Here is an 18618-nt window from a genome sequence, read left to right on the forward strand (position 1 = left end):
ATTTGTGGTGGCTTTTTCAAAATTCCATGGTGTTCATTAGTAAGTGCTAGCGACCACCCAGCTATTCCTAAGGTTTGGTCTGATTGTCTCAAGCGGCAATTCACTGCCTTGATCCAGAAAATCTTTTTTTCCCAGAAATTCAATCAAACGTTACGTTCTGTTGGAAGACGTAATATAGGTCTCCAATTCTTTATTTCTTCCATTGCATTGAAGCATACAATAAATCAAAAGAAGTCAGGATAAAAAAATGATGAAAAAAAAGCTGAAAAGTTAAAATAAAAAGTGAAATTCTGTCTTAAAACTGGTCTCCAGAAAACATAGATAATAAAAATGATCAAGCCTAGGAAATGATTGTCGCTGCCTGCTTGATGTGGAAAGTAAGAGCCAAAGAAGACGGGTGCCGTGGCTGAAATTATCCTTCATCAGAATTTGTGAAGTTCTCTATTTTTGTCAAACAAGCAAACACAGGGGAAAGCGCGAACGCAGTCCGCCACTACCATAAATTATGCAGTCGAGTTTCCCACATTTGAGGAAATCGCAGAGGTCAACTGGTACGGAGTGCAATGAACCAGCCTCACTCTGGGAGAGCCACCTTAGGGATCATGGCTATTGCTCCCCTGCCAGGTAAGTATGACATGACGGGTACATTCAAAGGCACGCCCGCTGGGAAGCCTTTCCTTTAGGCTGTGGTGAAATAATAAAGCAAGTTAAAAAAAAAAAAAAGCAAATAAATAATCCAAATGATAGAAGGCTACAAAAGATTACCAAACCTCGTGGCTGATCGTTGTTTTCCTTAGCTACCAGTAATTTTAGTGCCTTCAGGTGGTTAGGTGTGAATAATTGAGCTGGATTCAGGGTGCGAAGGAGCAATTTGCATAAAGGCAAATGCTAGGCCAATGAGCCGAAGGATGGGAATTCGTAGCATGTAGTGAGAATAGTGTGCTGCCGGAAACAAGTGAATTCAGTGGGAGAGAAAGGTAAAAGGGAAATGCTAAGAAGCCAGCGGAAGGAATAGTGCAACATAGCTCAGGAAGAAACGGGAGTCACGTAAGACACGCCCTAGACATGGGGCGCCATAAACTTTTATTAAACCAATCTTTCAGTCTCCTTAGAGCCTGTCAAAAATTGCCAATGCTGACTGTATTTCAAGTCATCATGGCGGGGTATTGGGTAAAGTTTTCAATTAGCAATAATCACGCCTCGGATTGACCTCATGGGCTACGATACTGCCACTGCGCAAAGTTAACTGTTCAAGTGGGCCAGCTTTTAAGAGCTACCACGTAAGGACACTTTAAGACAGCGGTGAGAAAAAGTTCATGACCATAAGCCATTGCAAAGGATTGTGGGAGGCAATATTCTAATTAGGCCCGCTTCCTCCTACAGGGAAGCTTAAACCCCAACAAATTCCTCGGTCTTCTTATATGGCATCTTGGAATGGTTCCAAACCTATAACAGAGAGTGAGGGCAACCATATCTTGCAGCAAACCTTGTACAATTTTTTTTCTCTCTTTGGAAACGGTTTTGCCAAGATTCTACTACAGCAGCCATTAGACAGAGTACACAATCCGCTGGTCTACGTTCGTCCCCAAAGTCACACATTTCATGACTCCATCAATAGGAATGACCCTTGCCTAGCACCTGTCTTCTCTTCATCCACACTCAACAGGGCTGAAAGAACATTTGTGGTGGCTTTTTCAAAATTCCATGGTGTTCATTAGTAAGTGCTAGCGACCACCCAGCTATTCCTAAGGTTTGGTCTGATTGTCTCAAGCGGCAATTCACTGCCTTGATCCAGAAAATCTTTTTTTCCCAGAAATTCAATCAAACGTTACGTTCTGTTGGAAGACGTAATATAGGTCTCCAATTCTTTATTTCTTCCATTGCATTGAAGCATACAATAAATCAAAAGAAGTCAGGATAAAAAAATGATGAAAAAAAAGCTGAAAAGTTAAAATAAAAAGTGAAATTCTGTCTTAAAACTGGTCTCCAGAAAACATAGATAATAAAAATGATCAAGCCTAGGAAATGATTGTCGCTGCCTGCTTGATGTGGAAAGTAAGAGCCAAAGAAGACGGGTGCCGTGGCTGAAATTATCCTTCATCAGAATTGGTGAAGTTCTCTATTTTTGTCAAACAAGCAAACACAGGGGAAAGCGCGAACGCAGTCCGCCACTACCATAAATTATGCAGTCGAGTTTCCCACATTTGAGGAAATCGCAGAGGTCAACTGGTACGGAGTGCAATGAACCAGCCTCACTCTGGGAGAGCCACCTTAGGGATCATGGCTATTGCTCCCCTGCCAGGTAAGTATGACATGACGGGTACATTCAAAGGCACGCCCGCTGGGAAGCCTTTCCTTTAGGCTGTGGTGAAATAATAAAGCAAGTTAAAAAAAAAAAAAAGCAAATAAATAATCCAAATGATAGAAGGCTACAAAAGATTACCAAACCTCGTGGCTGATCGTTGTTTTCCTTAGCTACCAGTAATTTTAGTGCCTTCAGGTGGTTAGGTGTGAATAATTGAGCTGGATTCAGGGTGCGAAGGAGCAATTTGCATAAAGGCAAATGCTAGGCCAATGAGCCGAAGGATGGGAATTCGTAGCATGTAGTGAGAATAGTGTGCTGCCGGAAACAAGTGAATTCAGTGGGAGAGAAAGGTAAAAGGGAAATGCTAAGAAGCCAGCGGAAGGAATAGTGCAACATAGCTCAGGAAGAAACGGGAGTCACGTAAGACACGCCCTAGACATGGGGCGCCATAAACTTTTATTAAACCAATCTTTCAGTCTCCTTAGAGCCTGTCAAAAATTGCCAATGCTGACTGTATTTCAAGTCATCATGGCGGGGTATTGGGTAAAGTTTTCAATTAGCAATAATCACGCCTCGGATTGACCTCATGGGCTACGATACTGCCACTGCGCAAAGTTAACTGTTCAAGTGGGCCAGCTTTTAAGAGCTACCACGTAAGGACACTTTAAGACAGCGGTGAGAAAAAGTTCATGACCATAAGCCATTGCAAAGGATTGTGGGAGGCAATATTCTAATTAGGCCCGCTTCCTCCTACAGGGAAGCTTAAACCCCAACAAATTCCTCGGTCTTCTTATATGGCATCTTGGAATGGTTCCAAACCTATAACAGAGAGTGAGGGCAACCATATCTTGCAGCAAACCTTGTACAATTTTTTTTCTCTCTTTGGAAACGGTTTTGCCAAGATTCTACTACAGCAGCCATTAGACAGAGTACACAATCCGCTGGTCTACGTTCGTCCCCAAAGTCACACATTTCATGACTCCATCAATAGGAATGACCCTTGCCTAGCACCTGTCTTCTCTTCATCCACACTCAACAGGGCTGAAAGAACATTTGTGGTGGCTTTTTCAAAATTCCATGGTGTTCATTAGTAAGTGCTAGCGACCACCCAGCTATTCCTAAGGTTTGGTCTGATTGTCTCAAGCGGCAATTCACTGCCTTGATCCAGAAAATCTTTTTTTCCCAGAAATTCAATCAAACGTTACGTTCTGTTGGAAGACGTAATATAGGTCTCCAATTCTTTATTTCTTCCATTGCATTGAAGCATACAATAAATCAAAAGAAGTCAGGATAAAAAAATGATGAAAAAAAAGCTGAAAAGTTAAAATAAAAAGTGAAATTCTGGCTTAAAACTGGTCTCCAGAAAACATAGATAATAAAAATGATCAAGCCTAGGAAATGATTGTCGCTGCCTGCTTGATGTGGAAAGTAAGAGCCAAAGAAGACGGGTGCCGTGGCTGAAATTATCCTTCATCAGAATTGGTGAAGTTCTCTATTTTTGTCAAACAAGCAAACACAGGGGAAAGCGCGAACGCAGTCCCCCACTACCATAAATTATGCAGTCGAGTTTCCCACATTTGAGGAAATCGCAGAGGTCAACTGGTACGGAGTGCAATGAACCAGCCTCACTCTGGGAGAGCCACCTTAGGGATCATGGCTATTGCTCCCCTGCCAGGTAAGTATGACATGACGGGTACATTCAAAGGCACGCCCGCTGGGAAGCCTTTCCTTTAGGCTGTGGTGAAATAATAAAGCAAGTTAAAAAAAAAAAAAGCAAATAAATAATCCAAATGATAGAAGGCTACAAAAGATTACCAAACCTCATGGCTGATCGTGGTTTCCTTAGCTACCAGTAATTTTAGTGCCTTCAGGTGGTTAGGTGTGAATAATTGAGCTGGATTCAGGGTGCGAAGGAGCAATTTGCATAAAGGCAAATGCTAGGCCAATGAGCCGAAGGATGGGAATTCGTAGCATGTAGTGAGAATAGTGTGCTGCCGGAAACAAGTGAATTCAGTGGGAGAGAAAGGTAAAAGGGAAATGCTAAGAAGCCAGCGGAAGGAATGGTGCAACAGAGCTCAGGAAGAAACGGGAGTCACGTAAGACACGCCCTAGACATGGGGCGCCATAAACTTTTATTAAACCAATCTTTCAGTCTCCTTAGAGCCTGTCAAAAATTGCCAATGCTGACTGTATTTCAAGTCATCATGGCAGGGTATTGGGTAAAGTTTTCAATTAGCAATAATCACGCCTCGGATTGACCTCATGGGCTACGATACTGCCACTGCGCAAAGCTAGCTGTTCAAGTGGGCCAGCTTTTAAGAGCTACCACGTAAGGAAACTTTAAGACAGCGGTGAGAAAAAGTTCATGACCATAAGCCATTGCAAAGGATTATGGGAGGCAATATTCTAATTAGGCCCGCTTCCTCCTACAGGGAAGCTTAAACCCCAACAAATTCCTCGGTCTTCTTATATGGCATCTTGGAATGGTTCCAAACCTATAACAGAGAGTGAGGGCAACCATATCTTGCAGCAAACCTTGTACAATTTTTTTTCGCTCTTTGGAAACAGTTTTGCCAAGATTCTACTACAGCAGCCATTAGGCAGAGTACACAATCCGCTGGTCTACGTTCGTCCCCAAAGTCACACATTTCATGACTCCATCGATAGGAATGACCCTTGCCTAGCACCTGTCTTCTCTTCATCCACACTCAACAGGGCTGAAAGAACATTTGTGGTGGCTTTTTCAAAATTCCATGGTGTTCATTAGTAAGTGCTAGCGACCACCCAGCTATTCCTAAGGTTTGGTCTGATTGTCTCAAGCGGCAATTCACTGCCTTGATCCAGAAAATCTTTTTTTCCCAGAAATTCAATCAAACGTTACGTTCTGTTGGAAGACGTAATATAGGTCTCCAATTCTTTATTTCTTCCATTGCATTGAAGCATACAATAAATCAAAAGAAGTCAGGATAAAAAAATGATGAAAAAAAAGCTGAAAAGTTAAAATAAAAAGTGAAATTCTGGCTTAAAACTGGTCTCCAGAAAACATAGATAATAAAAATGATCAAGCCTAGGAAATGATTGTCGCTGCCTGCTTGATGCGGAAAGTAAGAGCCAAAGAAGACGGGTGCCGTGGCTGAAATTATCCTTCGTCAGAATTGGTGAAGTTCTCTATTTTTGTCAAACAAGCAAACACAGGGGAAAGCGCGAACGCAGTCCCCCACTACCATAAATTATGCAGTCGAGTTTCCCACATTTGAGGAAATCGCAGAGGTCAACTGGTACGGAGTGCAATGAACCAGCCTCACTCTGGGAGAGCCACCTTAGGGATCATGGCTATTGCTCCCCTGCCAGGTAAGTATGACATGACGGGTACATTCAAAGGCACGCCCGCTGGGAAGCCTTTCCTTTAGGCTGTGGTGAAATAATAAAGCAAGTTAAAAAAAAAAAAAAAGCAAATAAATAATCCAAATGATAGAAGGCTACAAAAGATTACCAAACCTCGTGGCTGATCGTTGTTTTCCTTAGCTACCAGTAATTTTAGTTCTTTCAGGTGGTTAGGTGTGAATAATTGAGCTGGATTCAGGGTGCGAAGGAGCAATTTGCATAAAGGCAAATGCTAGGCCAATGAGCCGAAGGATGGGAATTCGTAGCATGTAGTGAGAATAGTGTGCTGCCGGAAACAAGTGAATTCAGTGGGAGAGAAAGGTAAAAGGGAAATGCTAATAAGCCAGCGGAAGGAATGGTGCAACAGAGCTCAGGAAGAAACGGGAGTCACGTAAGACACGCCCTAGACATGGGGCGCCATAAACTTTTATTAAACCAATCTTTCAGTCTCCTTAGAGCCTGTCAAAAATTGCCAATGCTGACTGTATTTCAAGTCATCATGGCGGGGTATTGGGTAAAGTTTTCAATTAGCAACAATCACGCCTCGGATTGACCTCATGGGCTACGATACTGCCACTGCGCAAAGTTAACTGTTCAAGTGGGCCAGCTTTTAAGAGCTACCACGTAAGGACACTTTAAGACAGCGGTGAGAAAAAGTTCATGACCATAAGCTATTGCAAAGGATTGTGGGAGGCAATATTCTAATTAGGCCCGCTTCCTCCTACAGGGAAGCTTAAACCCCAACAAATTCCTCGGTCTTCTTATATGGCATCTTGGAATGGTTCCAAACCTATAACAGAGAGTGAGGGCAACCATATCTTGCAGCAAACCTTGTACAATTTTTTTTCTCTCTTTGGAAACAGTTTTGCCAAGATTCTACTACAGCAGCCATTAGGCAGAGTACACAATCCGCTGGTCTACGTTCGTCCCCAAAGTCACACATTTCATGACTCCATCGATAGGAATGACCCTTGCCTAGCACCTGTCTTCTCTTCATCCACACTCAACAGGGCTGAAAGAACATTTGTGGTGGCTTTTTCAAAATTCCATGGTGTTCATTAGTAAGTGCTAGCGACCACCCAGCTATTCCTAAGGTTTGGTCTGATTGTCTCAAGCGGCAATTCACTGCCTTGATCCAGAAAATCTTTTTTTCCCAGAAATTCAATCAAACGTTACGTTCTGTTGGAAGACGTAATATAGGTCTCCAATTCTTTATTTCTTCCATTGCATTGAAGCATACAATAAATCAAAAGAAGTCAGGATAAAAAAATGATGAAAAAAAAGCTGAAAAGTTAAAATAAAAAGTGAAATTCTGGCTTAAAACTGGTCTTCAGAAAACATAGATAATAAAAATGATCAAGCCTAGGAAATGATTGTCGCTGCCTGCTTGATGTGGAAAGTAAGAGCCAAATAAGACGGGTGCCGTGGCTGAAATTATCCTTCGTCAGAATTGGTGAAGTTCTCTATTTTTGTCAAACAAGCAAACACAGGGGAAAGCGCGAACGCAGTCCCCCACTACCATAAATTATGCAGTCGAGTTTCCCACATTTGAGGAAATCGCAGAGGTCAACTGGTACGGAGTGCAATGAACCAGCCTCACTCTGGGAGAGCCACCTTAGGGATCATGGCTATTGCTCCCCTGCCAGGTAAGTATGACATGACGGGTACATTCAAAGGCACGCCCGCTGGGAAGCCTTTCCTTTAGGCTGTGGTGAAATAATAAAGCAAGTTAAAAAAAAAAAAAAAGCAAATAAATAATCCAAATGATAGAAGGCTACAAAAGATTACCAAACCTCGTGGCTGATCTTTGTTTTCCTTAGCTACCAGTAATTTTAGTGCCTTCAGGTGGTTAGGTGTGAATAATTGAGCTGGATTCAGGGTGCGAAGGAGCAATTTGCATAAAGGCAAATGCTAGGCCAATGAGCCGAAGGATGGGAATTCGTAGCATGGAGTGAGAATAGTGTGCTGCCGGAAACAAGTGGATTCAGTGGGAGAGAAAGGTAAAAGGGAAATGCAAGGAAGCCAGCGGAAGGAATGGTGCAACAGAGCTCAGGAAGAAACGGGAGTCACGTAAGACACGCCCTAGACATGGGGCGCCATAAACTTTTTTTAAACCAATCTTTCAGTCTCCTTAGAGCCTGTCAAAAATTGCCAATGCTGACTGTATTTCAAGTCATCATGGCGGGGTATTGGGTAAAGTTTTCAATTAGCAATAATCACGCCTCGGATTGACCTCATGGGCTACGATACTGCCACTGCGCAAAGTTAACTGTTCAAGTGGGCCAGCTTTTAAGAGCTACCACGTAAGGACACTTTAAGACAGCGGTGAGAAAAAGTTCATGACCATAAGCCATTGCAAAGGATTGTGGGAGGCAATATTCTAATTAGGCCCGCTTCCTCCTACAGGGAAGCTTAAACCCCAACAAATTCCTCGGTCTTCTTATATGGCATCTTGGAATGGTTCCAAACCTATAACAGAGAGTGAGGGCAACCATATCTTGCAGCAAACCTTGTACAATTTTTTTTCTCTCTTTGGAAACGGTTTTGCCAAGATTCTACTACAGCAGCCATTAGGCAGAGTACACAATCCGCTGGTCTACGTTCGTCCCCAAAGTCACACATTTCATGACTCCATCGATAGGAATGACCCTTGCCTAGCACCTGTCTTCTCTTCATCCACACTCAACAGGGCTGAAAGAACATTTGTGGTGGCTTTTTCAAAATTCCATGGTGTTCATTAGTAAGTGCTAGCGACCACCCAGCTATTCCTAAGGTTTGGTCTGATTGTCTCAAGCGGCAATTCACTGCCTTGATCCAGAAAATCTTTTTTTCCCAGAAATTCAATCAAACGTTACGTTCTGTTGGAAGACGTAATATAGGTCTCCAATTCTTTATTTCTTCCATTGCATTGAAGCATACAATAAATCAAAAGAAGTCAGGATAAAAAAATGATGAAAAAAAAGCTGAAAAGTTAAAATAAAAAGTGAAATTCTGGCTTAAAACTGGTCTCCAGAAAACATAGATAATAAAAATGATCAAGCCTAGGAAATGATTGTCGCTGCCTGCTTGATGCGGAAAGTAAGAGCCAAAGAAGACGGGTGCCGTGGCTGAAATTATCCTTCGTCAGAATTGGTGAAGTTCTCTATTTTTGTCAAACAAGCAAACACAGGGGAAAGCGCGAACGCAGTCCCCCACTACCATAAATTATGCAGTCGAGTTTCCCACATTTGAGGAAATCGCAGAGGTCAACTGGTACGGAGTGCAATGAACCAGCCTCACTCTGGGAGAGCCACCTTAGGGATCATGGCTATTGCTCCCCTGCCAGGTAAGTATGACATGACGGGTACATTCAAAGGCACGCCCGCTGGGAAGCCTTTCCTTTAGGCTGTGGTGAAATAATAAAGCAAGTTTAAAAAAAAAAAAAAGCAAATAAATAATCCAAATGATAGAAGGCTACAAAAGATTACCAAACCTCGTGGCTGATCGTTGTTTTCCTTAGCTACCAGTAATTTTAGTGCCTTCAGGTGGTTAGGTGTGAATAATTGAGCTGGATTCAGGGTGCGAAGGAGCAATTTGCATAAAGGCAAATGCTAGGCCAATGAGCCGAAGGATGGGAATTCGTAGCATGTAGTGAGAATAGTGTGCTGCCGGAAATAAGTGAATTCAGTCGGAGAGAAAGGTAAAAGGGAAATGCTAAGAAGCCAGCGGAAGGAATGGTGCAACAGAGCTCAGGAAGAAACAGGAGTCACGTAAGACACGCCCTAGACATGGGGCGCCATAAACTTTTATTAAACCAATCTTTCAGTCTCCTTAGAACCTGTCAAAAATTGCCAATGCTGACTGTATTTCAAGTCATCATGGCGGGGTATTGGGTAAAGTTTTCAATTAGCAATAATCACGCCTCGGATTGACCTCATGGGCTACGATACTGCCACTGCGCAAAGCTAGCTGTTCAAGTGGGCCAGCTTTTAAGAGCTACCACATAAGGACACTTTAAGACAGCGGTGAGAAAAAGTTCATGACCATAAGCCATTGCAAAGGATTATGGGAGGCAATATTCTAATTAGGCCCGCTTCCTCCTACAGGGAAGCTTAAACCCCAACAAATTCCTCGGTCTTCTTATATGGCATCTTGGAATGGTTCCAAACCTATAACAGAGAGTGAGGGCAACCATATCTTGCAGCAAACCTTGTACAATTTTTTTTCTCTCTTTGGAAACAGTTTTGCCAAGATTCTACTACAGCAGCCATTAGGCAGAGTACACAATCCGCTGGTCTACGTTCGTCCCCAAAGTCACACATTTCATGACTCCATCGATAGGAATGACCCTTGCCTAGCACCTGTCTTCTCTTCATCCACACTCAACAGGGCTGAAAGAACATTTGTGGTGGCTTTTTCAAAATTCCATGGTGTTCATTAGTAAGTGCTAGCGACCACCCAGCTATTCCTAAGGTTTGGTCTGATTGTCTCAAGCGGCAATTCACTGCCTTGATCCAGAAAATCTTTTTTTCCCAGAAATTCAATCAAACGTTACGTTCTGTTGGAAGACGTAATATAGGTCTCCAATTCTTTATTTCTTCCATTGCATTGAAGCATACAATAAATCAAAAGAAGTCAGGATAAAAAAATGATGAAAAAAAAGCTGAAAAGTTAAAATAAAAAGTGAAATTCTGGCTTAAAACTGGTCTCCAGAAAACATAGATAATAAAAATGATCAAACCTAGGAAATGATTGTCGCTGCCTGCTTGATGTGGAAAGTAAGAGCCAAAGAAGACGGGTGCCGTGGCTGAAATTATCCTTCGTCAGAATTGGTGAAGTTCTCTATTTTTGTCAAACAAGCAAACACAGGGGAAAGCGCGAACGCAGCCCCCCACTACCATAAATTATGCAGTCGAGTTTCCCACATTTGAGGAAATCACAGAGGTCAACTGGTACGGAGTGCAATGAACCAGCCTCACTCTGGGAGAGCCACCTTAGGGATCATGGCTATTGCTCCCCTGCCAGGTAAGTATGACATGACGGGTACATTCAAAGGCACGCCCGCTGGGAAGCCTTTCCTTTAGGCTGTGGTGAAATAATAAAGCAAGTTAAAAAAAAAAAAAAAAAAGCAAATAAATAATCCAAATGATAGAAGGCTACAAAAGATTACCAAACCTCGTGGCTGATCGTTGTTTTCCTTAGCTACCAGTAATTTTAGTGCCTTCAGGTGGTTAGGTGTGAATAATTGAGATGGACTCAGGGTGCGAAGGAGCAATTTGCATAAAGGCAAATGCTAGACCAATGAGCCGAAGGATGGGAATTCGTAGCATGGAGTGAGAATAGTGTGCTGCCGGAAACAAGTGGATTCAGTGGGAGAGAAAGGTAAAAGGGAAATGCTAAGAAGCCAGCGGAAGGAATGGTGCAACAGAGCTCAGGAAGAAACGGGAGTCACGTAAGACACGCCCTAGACATGGGGCGCCATAAACTTTTTTTAAACCAATCTTTCAGTCTCCTTAGAGCCTGTCAAAAATTGCCAATGCTGACTGTATTTCAAGTCATCATGGCGGGGTATTGGGTAAAGTTTTCAATTAGCAATAATCACGCCTCGGATTGACCTCATGGGCTACGATACTGCCACTGCGCAAAGTTAACTGTTCAAGTGGGCCAGCTTTTAAGAGCTACCACGTAAGGACACTTTAAGACAGCGGTGAGAAAAAGTTCATGACCATAAGCCATTGCAAAGGATTGTGGGAGGCAATATTCTAATTAGACCCGCTTCCTCCTACAGGGAAGCTTAAACCCCAACAAATTCCTCGGTCTTCTTATATGGCATCTTGGAATGGTTCCAAACCTATAACAGAGAGTGAGGGCAACCATATCTTGCAGCAAACCTTGTACAATTTTTTTTCTCTCTTTGGAAACAGTTTTGCCAAGATTCTACTACAGCAGCCATTAGGCAGAGTACACAATCCGCTGGTCTACGTTCGTCCCCAAAGTCACACATTTCATGACTCCATCGATAGGAATGACCCTTGCCTAGCACCTGTCTTCTCTTCATCCACACTCAACAGGGCTGAAAGAACATTTGTGGTGGCTTTTTCAAAATTCCATGGTGTTCATTAGTAAGTGCTAGCGACCACCCAGCTATTCCTAAGGTTTGGTCTGATTGTCTCAAGCGGCAATTCACTGCCTTGATCCAGAAAATCTTTTTTTCCCAGAAATTCAATCAAACGTTACGTTCTGTTGGAAGACGTAATATAGGTCTCCAATTCTTTATTTCTTCCATTGCATTGAAGCATACAATAAATCAAAAGAAGTCAGGATAAAAAAATGATGAAAAAAAAGCTGAAAAGTTAAAATAAAAAGTGAAATTCTGGCTTAAAACTGGTCTCCAGAAAACATAGATAATAAAAATGATCAAGCCTAGGAAATGATTGTCGCTGCCTGCTTGATGCGGAAATTAAGAGCCAAAGAAGACAGGTGCCGTGGCTGAAATTATCCTTCGTCAGAATTGGTGAAGTTCTCTATTTTTGTCAAACAAGCAAACACAGGGGAAAGCGCGAACGCAGTCCCCCACTACCATAAATTATGCAGTCGAGTTTCCCACATTTGAGGAAATCGCAGAGGTCAACTGGTACGGAGTGCAATGAACCAGCCTCACTCTGGGAGAGCCACCTTAGGGATCATGGCTATTGCTCCCCTGCCAGGTAAGTATGACATGACGGGTACATTCAAAGGCACGCCCGCTGGGAAGCCTTTCCTTTAGGCTGTGGTGAAATAATAAAGCAAGTTAAAAAAAAAAAAAGCAAATAAATAATCCAAATGATAGAAGGCTACAAAAGATTACCAAACCTCGTGGCTGATCGTTGTTTTCCTTAGCTACCAGTAATTTTAGTGCCTTCAGGTGGTTAGGTGTGAATAATTGAGCTGGATTCAGGGTGCGAAGGAGCAATTTGCATAAAGGCAAATGCTAGGCCAATGAGCCGAAGGATGGGAATTCGTAGCATGTAGTGAGAATAGTGTGCTGCCGGAAACAAGTGAATTCAGTGGGAGAGAAAGGTAAAAGGGAAATGCTAAGAAGCCAGCGGAAGGAATGGTGCAACAGAGCTCAGGAAGAAACGGGAGTCACGTAAGACACGCCCTAGACATGGGGCGCCATAAACTTTTATTAAACCAATCTTTCAGTCTCCTTAGAGCCTGTCAAAAATTGCCAATGCTGACTGTATTTCAAGTCATCATGGCGGGGTATTGGGTAAAGTTTTCAATTAGCAATAATCACGCCTCGGATTGACCTCATGGGCTACGATACTGCCACTGCGCAAAGCTAGCTGTTCAAATGGGCCAGCTTTTAAGAGCTACCACATAAGGAAACTTTAAGACAGCGGTGAGAAAAAGTTCATGACCATAAGCCATTGCAAAGGATTATGGGAGGCAATATTCTAATTAGGCCCGCTTCCTCCTACAGGGAAGCTTAAACCCCAACAAATTCCTCGGTCTTCTTATATGGCATCTTGGAATGGTTCCAAACCTATAACAGAGAGTGAGGGCAACCATATCTTGCAGCAAACCTTGTACAATTTTTTTTCTCTCTTTGGAAACAGTTTTGCCAAGATTCTACTACAGCAGCCATTAGGCAGAGTACACAATCCGCTGGTCTACGTTCGTCCCCAAAGTCACACATTTCATGACTCCATCGATAGGAATGACCCTTGCCTAGCACCTGTCTTCTCTTCATCCACACTCAACAGGGCTGAAAGAACATTTGTGGTGGCTTTTTCAAAATTCCATGGTGTTCATTAGTAAGTGCTAGCGACCACCCAGCTATTCCTAAGGTTTGGTCTGATTGTCTCAAGCGGCAATTCACTGCCTTGATCCAGAAAATCTTTTTTTCCCAGAAATTCAATCAAACGTTACGTTCTGTTGGAAGACGTAATATAGGTCTCCAATTCTTTATTTCTTCCATTGCATTGAAGCATACAATAAATCAAAAGAAGTCAGGATAAAAAAATGATGAAAAAAAAGCTGAAAAGTTAAAATAAAAAGTGAAATTCTGGCTTAAAACTGGTCTCCAGAAAACATAGATAATAAAAATGATCAAACCTAGGAAATGATTGTCGCTGCCTGCTTGATGTGGAAAGTAAGAGCCAAAGAAGACGGGTGCCGTGGCTGAAATTATCCTTCGTCAGAATTGGTGAAGTTCTCTATTTTTGTCAAACAAGCAAACACAGGGGAAAGCGCGAACGCAGCCCCCCACTACCATAAATTATGCAGTCGAGTTTCCCACATTTGAGGAAATCGCAGAGGTCAACTGGTACGGAGTGCAATGAACCAGCCTCACTCTGGGAGAGCCACCTTAGGGATCATGGCTATTGCTCCCCTGCCAGGTAAGTATGACATGACGGGTACATTCAAAGGCACGCCCGCTGGGAAGCCTTTCCTTTAGGCTGTGGTGAAATAATAAAGCAAGTTAAAAAAAAAAAAAGCAAATAAATAATCCAAATGATAGAAGGCTACAAAAGATTACCAAACCTCGTGGCTGATCGTTGTTTTCCTTAGCTACCAGTAATTTTAGTGCCTTCAGGTGGTTAGGTGTGAATAATTGAGCTGGATTCAGGGTGCGAAGGAGCAATTTGCATAAAGGCAAATGCTAGGCCAATGAGCCGAAGGATGGGAATTCGTAGCATGTAGTGAGAATAGTGTGCTGCCGGAAACAAGTGAATTCAGTGGGAGAGAAAGGTAAAAGGGAAATGCTAAGAAGCCAGCGGAAGGAATGGTGCAACAGAGCTCAGGAAGAAACGGGAGTCACGTAAGACACGCCCTAGACATGGGGCGCCATAAACTTTTATTAAACCAATCTTTCAGTCTCCTTAGAGCCTGTCAAAAATTGCCAATGCTGACTGTATTTCAAGTCATCATGGCGGGGTATTGGGTAAAGTTTTCAATTAGCAATAATCACGCCTCGGATTGACCTCATGGGCTACGATACTGCCACTGCGCAAAGCTAGCTGTTCAAGTGGGCCAGCTTTTAAGAGCTACCACGTAAGGACACTTTAAGACAGCGGTGAGAAAAAGTTCATGACCATAAGCCATTGCAAAGGATTATGGGAGGCAATATTCTAATTAGGCCCGCTTCCTCCTACAGGGAAGCTTAAACCCCAACAAATTCCTCGGTCTTCTTATATGGCATCTTGGAATGGTTCCAAACCTATAACAGAGAGTGAGGGCAACCATATCTTGCAGCAAACCTTGTACAATTTTTTTTCTCTCTTTGGAAACAGTTTTGCCAAGATTCTACTACAGCAGCCATTAGGCAGAGTACACAATCCGATGGTCTACGTTCGTCCCCAAAGTCACACATTTCATGACTCCATCGATAGGAATGACCCTTGCCTAGCACCTGTCTTCTCTTCATCCACACTCAACAGGGCTGAAAGAACATTTGTGGTGGCTTTTTCAAAATTCCATGGTGTTCATTAGTAAGTGCTAGCGACCACCCAGCTATTCCTAAGGTTTGGTCTGATTGTCTCAAGCGGCAATTCACTGCCTTGATCCAGAAAATCTTTTTTTTCCCAGAAATTCAATCAAACGTTACGTTCTGTTGGAAGACGTAATATAGGTCTCCAATTCTTTATTTCTTCCATTGCATTGAAGCATACAATAAATCAAAAGAAGTCAGGATAAAAAAATGATGAAAAAAAAGCTGAAAAGTTAAAATAAAAAGTGAAATTCTGGCTTAAAACTGGTCTCCAGAAAACATAGATAATAAAAATGATCAAGCCTAGGAAATGATTGTCGCTGCCTGCTTGATGCGGAAAGTAAGAGCCAAAGAAGACGGGTGCCGTGGCTGAAATTATCCTTCGTCAGAATTGGTGAAGTTCTCTATTTTTGTCAAACAAGCAAACACAGGGGAAAGCGCGAACGCAGTCCCCCACTACCATAAATTATGCAGTCGAGTTTCCCACATTTGAGGAAATCGCAGAGGTCAACTGGTACGGAGTGCAATGAACCAGCCTCACTCTGGGAGAGCCACCTTAGGGATCATGGCTATTGCTCCCCTGCCAGGTAAATATGACATGACGGGTACATTCAAAGGCACGCCCGCTGGGAAGCCTTTCCTTTAGGCTGTGGTGAAATAATAAAGCAAGTTAAAAAAAAAAAAAAGCAAATAAATAATCCAAATGATAGAAGGCTACAAAAGATTACCAAACCTCGTGGCTGATCGTTGTTTTTCTTAGCTACCAGTAATTTTAGTGCCTTCAGGTGGTTAGGTGTGAATAATTGAGATGGACTCAGGGTGCGAAGGAGCAATTTGCATAAAGGCAAATGCTAGACCAATGAGCCGAAGGATGGGAATTCGTAGCATGGAGTGAGAATAGTGTGCTGCCGGAAACAAGTGGATTCAGTGGGAGAGAAAGGTAAAAGGGAAATGCTAAGAAGCCAGCAGAAGGAATGGTGCAACAGAGCTCAGGAAGAAACGGGAGTCACGTAAGACACGCCCTAGACATGGGGCGCCATAAACTTTTATTAAACCAATCTTTCAGTCTCCTTAGAGCCTGTCAAAAATTGCCAATGCTGACTGTATTTCAAGTCATCATGGCGGGGTATTGGGTAAAGTTTTCAATTAGCAATAATCACGCCTCGGATTGACCTCATGGGCTACGATACTGCCACTGCGCAAAGCTAGCTGTTCAAGTGGGCCAGCTTTTAAGAGCTACCACGTAAGGACACTTTAAGACAGCGGTGAGAAAAAGTTCATGACCATAAGCCATTGCAAAGGATTATGGGAGGCAATATTCTAATTAGGCCCGCTTCCTCCTACAGAGAAGCTTAAACCCCAACAAATTCCTCGGTCTTCTTATATGGCATCTTGGAATGGTTCCAAACCTATAACAGAGAGTGAGGGCAACCATATCTTGCAGCAAACCTTGTACAATTTTTTTTCTCTCTTTGGAAACAGTTTTGCCAAGATTCTACTACAGCAGCCATTAGGCAGAGTACACAATCCGCTGGTCTACGTTCGTCCCCAAAGTCACACATTTCATGACTCCATCGATAGGAATGACCCTTGCCTAGCACCTGTCTTCTCTTCATCCACACTCAACAGGGCTGAAAGAACATTTGTGGTGGCTTTTTCAAAATTCCATGGTGTTCATTAGTAAGTGCTAGCGACCACCCAGCTATTCCTAAGGTTTGGTCTGATTGTCTCAAGCGGCAATTCACTGCCTTGATCCAGAAAATCTTTTTTTCCCAGAAATTCAATCAAACGTTACGTTCTGTTGGAAGACGTAATATAGGTCTCCAATTCTTTATTTCTTCCATTGCATTGAAGCATACAATAAATCAAAAGAAGTCAGGATAAAAAAATGATGAAAAAAAAGCTGAAAAGTTAAAATAAAAAGTGAAATTCTGTCTTAAAACTGGTCTCCAGAAAACATAGATAATAAAAATGATCAAGCCTAGGAAATGATTGTCGCTGCCTGCTTGATGCGGAAAGTAAGAGCCAAAGAAGACGGGTGCCGTGGCTGAAATTATCCTTCGTCAGAATTGGTGAAGTTCTCTATTTTTGTCAAACAAGCAAACACAGGGGAAAGCGCGAACGCAGTCCCCCACTACCATAAATTATGCAGTCGAGTTTCCCACATTTGAGGAAATCGCAGAGGTCAACTGGTACGGAGTGCAATGAACCAGCCTCACTCTGGGAGAGCCACCTTAGGGATCATGGCTATTGCTCCCCTGCCAGGTAAGTATGACATGACGGGTACATTCAAAGGCACGCCCGCTGGGAAGCCTTTCCTTTAGGCTGTGGTGAAATAATAAAGCAAGTTTAAAAAAAAAAAAAAGCAAATAAATAATCCAAATGATAGAAGGCTACAAAAGATTACCAAACCTCGTGGCTGATCGTTGTTTTCCTTAGCTACCAGTAATTTTAGTGCCTTCAGGTGGTTAGGTGTGAATAATTGAGCTGGATTCAGGGTGCGAAGGAGCAATTTGCATAAAGGCAAATGCTAGGCCAATGAGCCGAAGGATGGGAATTCGTAGCATGTAGTGAGAATAGTGTGCTGCCGGAAACAAGTGAATTCAGTCGGAGAGAAAGGTAAAAGGGAAATGCTAAGAAGCCAGCGGAAGGAATGGTGCAACAGAGCTCAGGAAGAAACAGGAGTCACGTAAGACACGCCCTAGACATGGGGCGCCATAAACTTTTATTAAACCAATCTTTCAGTCTCCTTAGAACCTGTCAAAAATTGCCAATGCTGACTGTATTTCAAGTCATCATGGCGGGGTATTGGGTAAAGTTTTCAATTAGCAATAATCACGCCTCGGATTGACCTCATGGGCTACGATACTGCCACTGCGCAAAGCTAGCTGTTCAAGTGGGCCAGCTTTTAAGAGCTACCACGTAAGGACACTTTAAGACAGCGGTGAGAAAAAGTTCATGACCATAAGCCATTGCAAAGGATTATGGGAGGCAATATTCTAATTAGGCCCGCTTCCTCCTACAGGGAAGCTTAAACCCCAACAAATTCCTCGGTCTTCTTATATGGCATCTTGGAATGGTTCCAAACCTATAACAGAGAGTGAGGGCAACCATATCTTGCAGCAAACCTTGTACAATTTTTTTTCTCTCTTTGGAAACAGTTTTGCCAAGATTCTACTACAGCAGCCATTAGGCAGAGTACACAATCCGCTGGTCTACGTTCGTCCCCAAAGTCACACATTTCATGACTCCATCGATAGGAATGACCCTTGCCTAGCACCTGTCTTCTCTTCATCCACACTCAACAGGGCTGAAAGAACATTTGTGGTGGCTTTTTCAAAATTCCATGGTGTTCATTAGTAAGTGCTAGCGACCACCCAGCTATTCCTAAGGTTTGGTCTGATTGTCTCAAGCGGCAATTCACTGCCTTGATCCAGAAAATCTTTTTTTCCCAGAAATTCAATCAAACGTTACG

At 42.8% G+C, this 18618-nt stretch overlaps 22 non-coding genes across 22 annotated transcripts; all 22 read right to left on the minus strand.

Moving 5' to 3' along the window:
- Positions 1–465: 465 nt before the first annotated feature.
- LOC134591257 (U1 spliceosomal RNA) lies at positions 466–632 on the minus strand. The gene has a single exon (XR_010088060.1). It is a non-coding gene; the product is annotated as a U1 spliceosomal RNA (small nuclear RNA).
- A 471-nt stretch (positions 633–1103) lies between these two features.
- LOC134592746 (U4 spliceosomal RNA) lies at positions 1104–1244 on the minus strand. Its single transcript, XR_010089327.1, has one exon. It is a non-coding gene; the product is annotated as a U4 spliceosomal RNA (small nuclear RNA).
- An 899-nt stretch (positions 1245–2143) lies between these two features.
- Positions 2144–2310, minus strand: LOC134591259 (U1 spliceosomal RNA). The gene has a single exon (XR_010088062.1). It is a non-coding gene; the product is annotated as a U1 spliceosomal RNA (small nuclear RNA).
- A 471-nt stretch (positions 2311–2781) lies between these two features.
- LOC134592747 (U4 spliceosomal RNA) lies at positions 2782–2922 on the minus strand. The gene has a single exon (XR_010089328.1). It is a non-coding gene; the product is annotated as a U4 spliceosomal RNA (small nuclear RNA).
- An 899-nt stretch (positions 2923–3821) lies between these two features.
- Positions 3822–3988, minus strand: LOC134589847 (U1 spliceosomal RNA). Its single transcript, XR_010086860.1, has one exon. It is a non-coding gene; the product is annotated as a U1 spliceosomal RNA (small nuclear RNA).
- A 469-nt stretch (positions 3989–4457) lies between these two features.
- On the minus strand, positions 4458–4598 carry LOC134593249 (U4 spliceosomal RNA). Its single transcript, XR_010089757.1, has one exon. It is a non-coding gene; the product is annotated as a U4 spliceosomal RNA (small nuclear RNA).
- Positions 4599–5497: 899 nt separating this feature from the next.
- On the minus strand, positions 5498–5664 carry LOC134589848 (U1 spliceosomal RNA). The gene has a single exon (XR_010086861.1). It is a non-coding gene; the product is annotated as a U1 spliceosomal RNA (small nuclear RNA).
- Positions 5665–6136: 472 nt separating this feature from the next.
- LOC134593199 (U4 spliceosomal RNA) lies at positions 6137–6277 on the minus strand. The gene has a single exon (XR_010089715.1). It is a non-coding gene; the product is annotated as a U4 spliceosomal RNA (small nuclear RNA).
- Positions 6278–7176: 899 nt separating this feature from the next.
- On the minus strand, positions 7177–7343 carry LOC134589849 (U1 spliceosomal RNA). Its single transcript, XR_010086862.1, has one exon. It is a non-coding gene; the product is annotated as a U1 spliceosomal RNA (small nuclear RNA).
- A 472-nt stretch (positions 7344–7815) lies between these two features.
- Positions 7816–7956, minus strand: LOC134592749 (U4 spliceosomal RNA). Its single transcript, XR_010089329.1, has one exon. It is a non-coding gene; the product is annotated as a U4 spliceosomal RNA (small nuclear RNA).
- Positions 7957–8855: 899 nt separating this feature from the next.
- On the minus strand, positions 8856–9022 carry LOC134589850 (U1 spliceosomal RNA). Its single transcript, XR_010086863.1, has one exon. It is a non-coding gene; the product is annotated as a U1 spliceosomal RNA (small nuclear RNA).
- A 472-nt stretch (positions 9023–9494) lies between these two features.
- On the minus strand, positions 9495–9635 carry LOC134593390 (U4 spliceosomal RNA). The gene has a single exon (XR_010089879.1). It is a non-coding gene; the product is annotated as a U4 spliceosomal RNA (small nuclear RNA).
- Positions 9636–10534: 899 nt separating this feature from the next.
- LOC134590802 (U1 spliceosomal RNA) lies at positions 10535–10701 on the minus strand. The gene has a single exon (XR_010087674.1). It is a non-coding gene; the product is annotated as a U1 spliceosomal RNA (small nuclear RNA).
- A 475-nt stretch (positions 10702–11176) lies between these two features.
- Positions 11177–11317, minus strand: LOC134592750 (U4 spliceosomal RNA). Its single transcript, XR_010089330.1, has one exon. It is a non-coding gene; the product is annotated as a U4 spliceosomal RNA (small nuclear RNA).
- Positions 11318–12216: 899 nt separating this feature from the next.
- LOC134589852 (U1 spliceosomal RNA) lies at positions 12217–12383 on the minus strand. Its single transcript, XR_010086864.1, has one exon. It is a non-coding gene; the product is annotated as a U1 spliceosomal RNA (small nuclear RNA).
- A 470-nt stretch (positions 12384–12853) lies between these two features.
- On the minus strand, positions 12854–12994 carry LOC134592226 (U4 spliceosomal RNA). The gene has a single exon (XR_010088882.1). It is a non-coding gene; the product is annotated as a U4 spliceosomal RNA (small nuclear RNA).
- Positions 12995–13893: 899 nt separating this feature from the next.
- LOC134590319 (U1 spliceosomal RNA) lies at positions 13894–14060 on the minus strand. The gene has a single exon (XR_010087261.1). It is a non-coding gene; the product is annotated as a U1 spliceosomal RNA (small nuclear RNA).
- Positions 14061–14530: 470 nt separating this feature from the next.
- LOC134592227 (U4 spliceosomal RNA) lies at positions 14531–14671 on the minus strand. Its single transcript, XR_010088883.1, has one exon. It is a non-coding gene; the product is annotated as a U4 spliceosomal RNA (small nuclear RNA).
- Positions 14672–15571: 900 nt separating this feature from the next.
- LOC134590495 (U1 spliceosomal RNA) lies at positions 15572–15738 on the minus strand. The gene has a single exon (XR_010087410.1). It is a non-coding gene; the product is annotated as a U1 spliceosomal RNA (small nuclear RNA).
- A 471-nt stretch (positions 15739–16209) lies between these two features.
- On the minus strand, positions 16210–16350 carry LOC134592228 (U4 spliceosomal RNA). The gene has a single exon (XR_010088884.1). It is a non-coding gene; the product is annotated as a U4 spliceosomal RNA (small nuclear RNA).
- An 899-nt stretch (positions 16351–17249) lies between these two features.
- LOC134589853 (U1 spliceosomal RNA) lies at positions 17250–17416 on the minus strand. The gene has a single exon (XR_010086865.1). It is a non-coding gene; the product is annotated as a U1 spliceosomal RNA (small nuclear RNA).
- Positions 17417–17888: 472 nt separating this feature from the next.
- LOC134593391 (U4 spliceosomal RNA) lies at positions 17889–18029 on the minus strand. Its single transcript, XR_010089880.1, has one exon. It is a non-coding gene; the product is annotated as a U4 spliceosomal RNA (small nuclear RNA).
- Between the last annotated feature and the right edge of the window lie 589 nt (positions 18030–18618).

This window comes from Pelobates fuscus, chromosome 2 (genome assembly GCF_036172605.1).
Source record: "Pelobates fuscus isolate aPelFus1 chromosome 2, aPelFus1.pri, whole genome shotgun sequence".
NCBI classification, from domain to species: domain Eukaryota; kingdom Metazoa; phylum Chordata; class Amphibia; order Anura; family Pelobatidae; genus Pelobates; species Pelobates fuscus.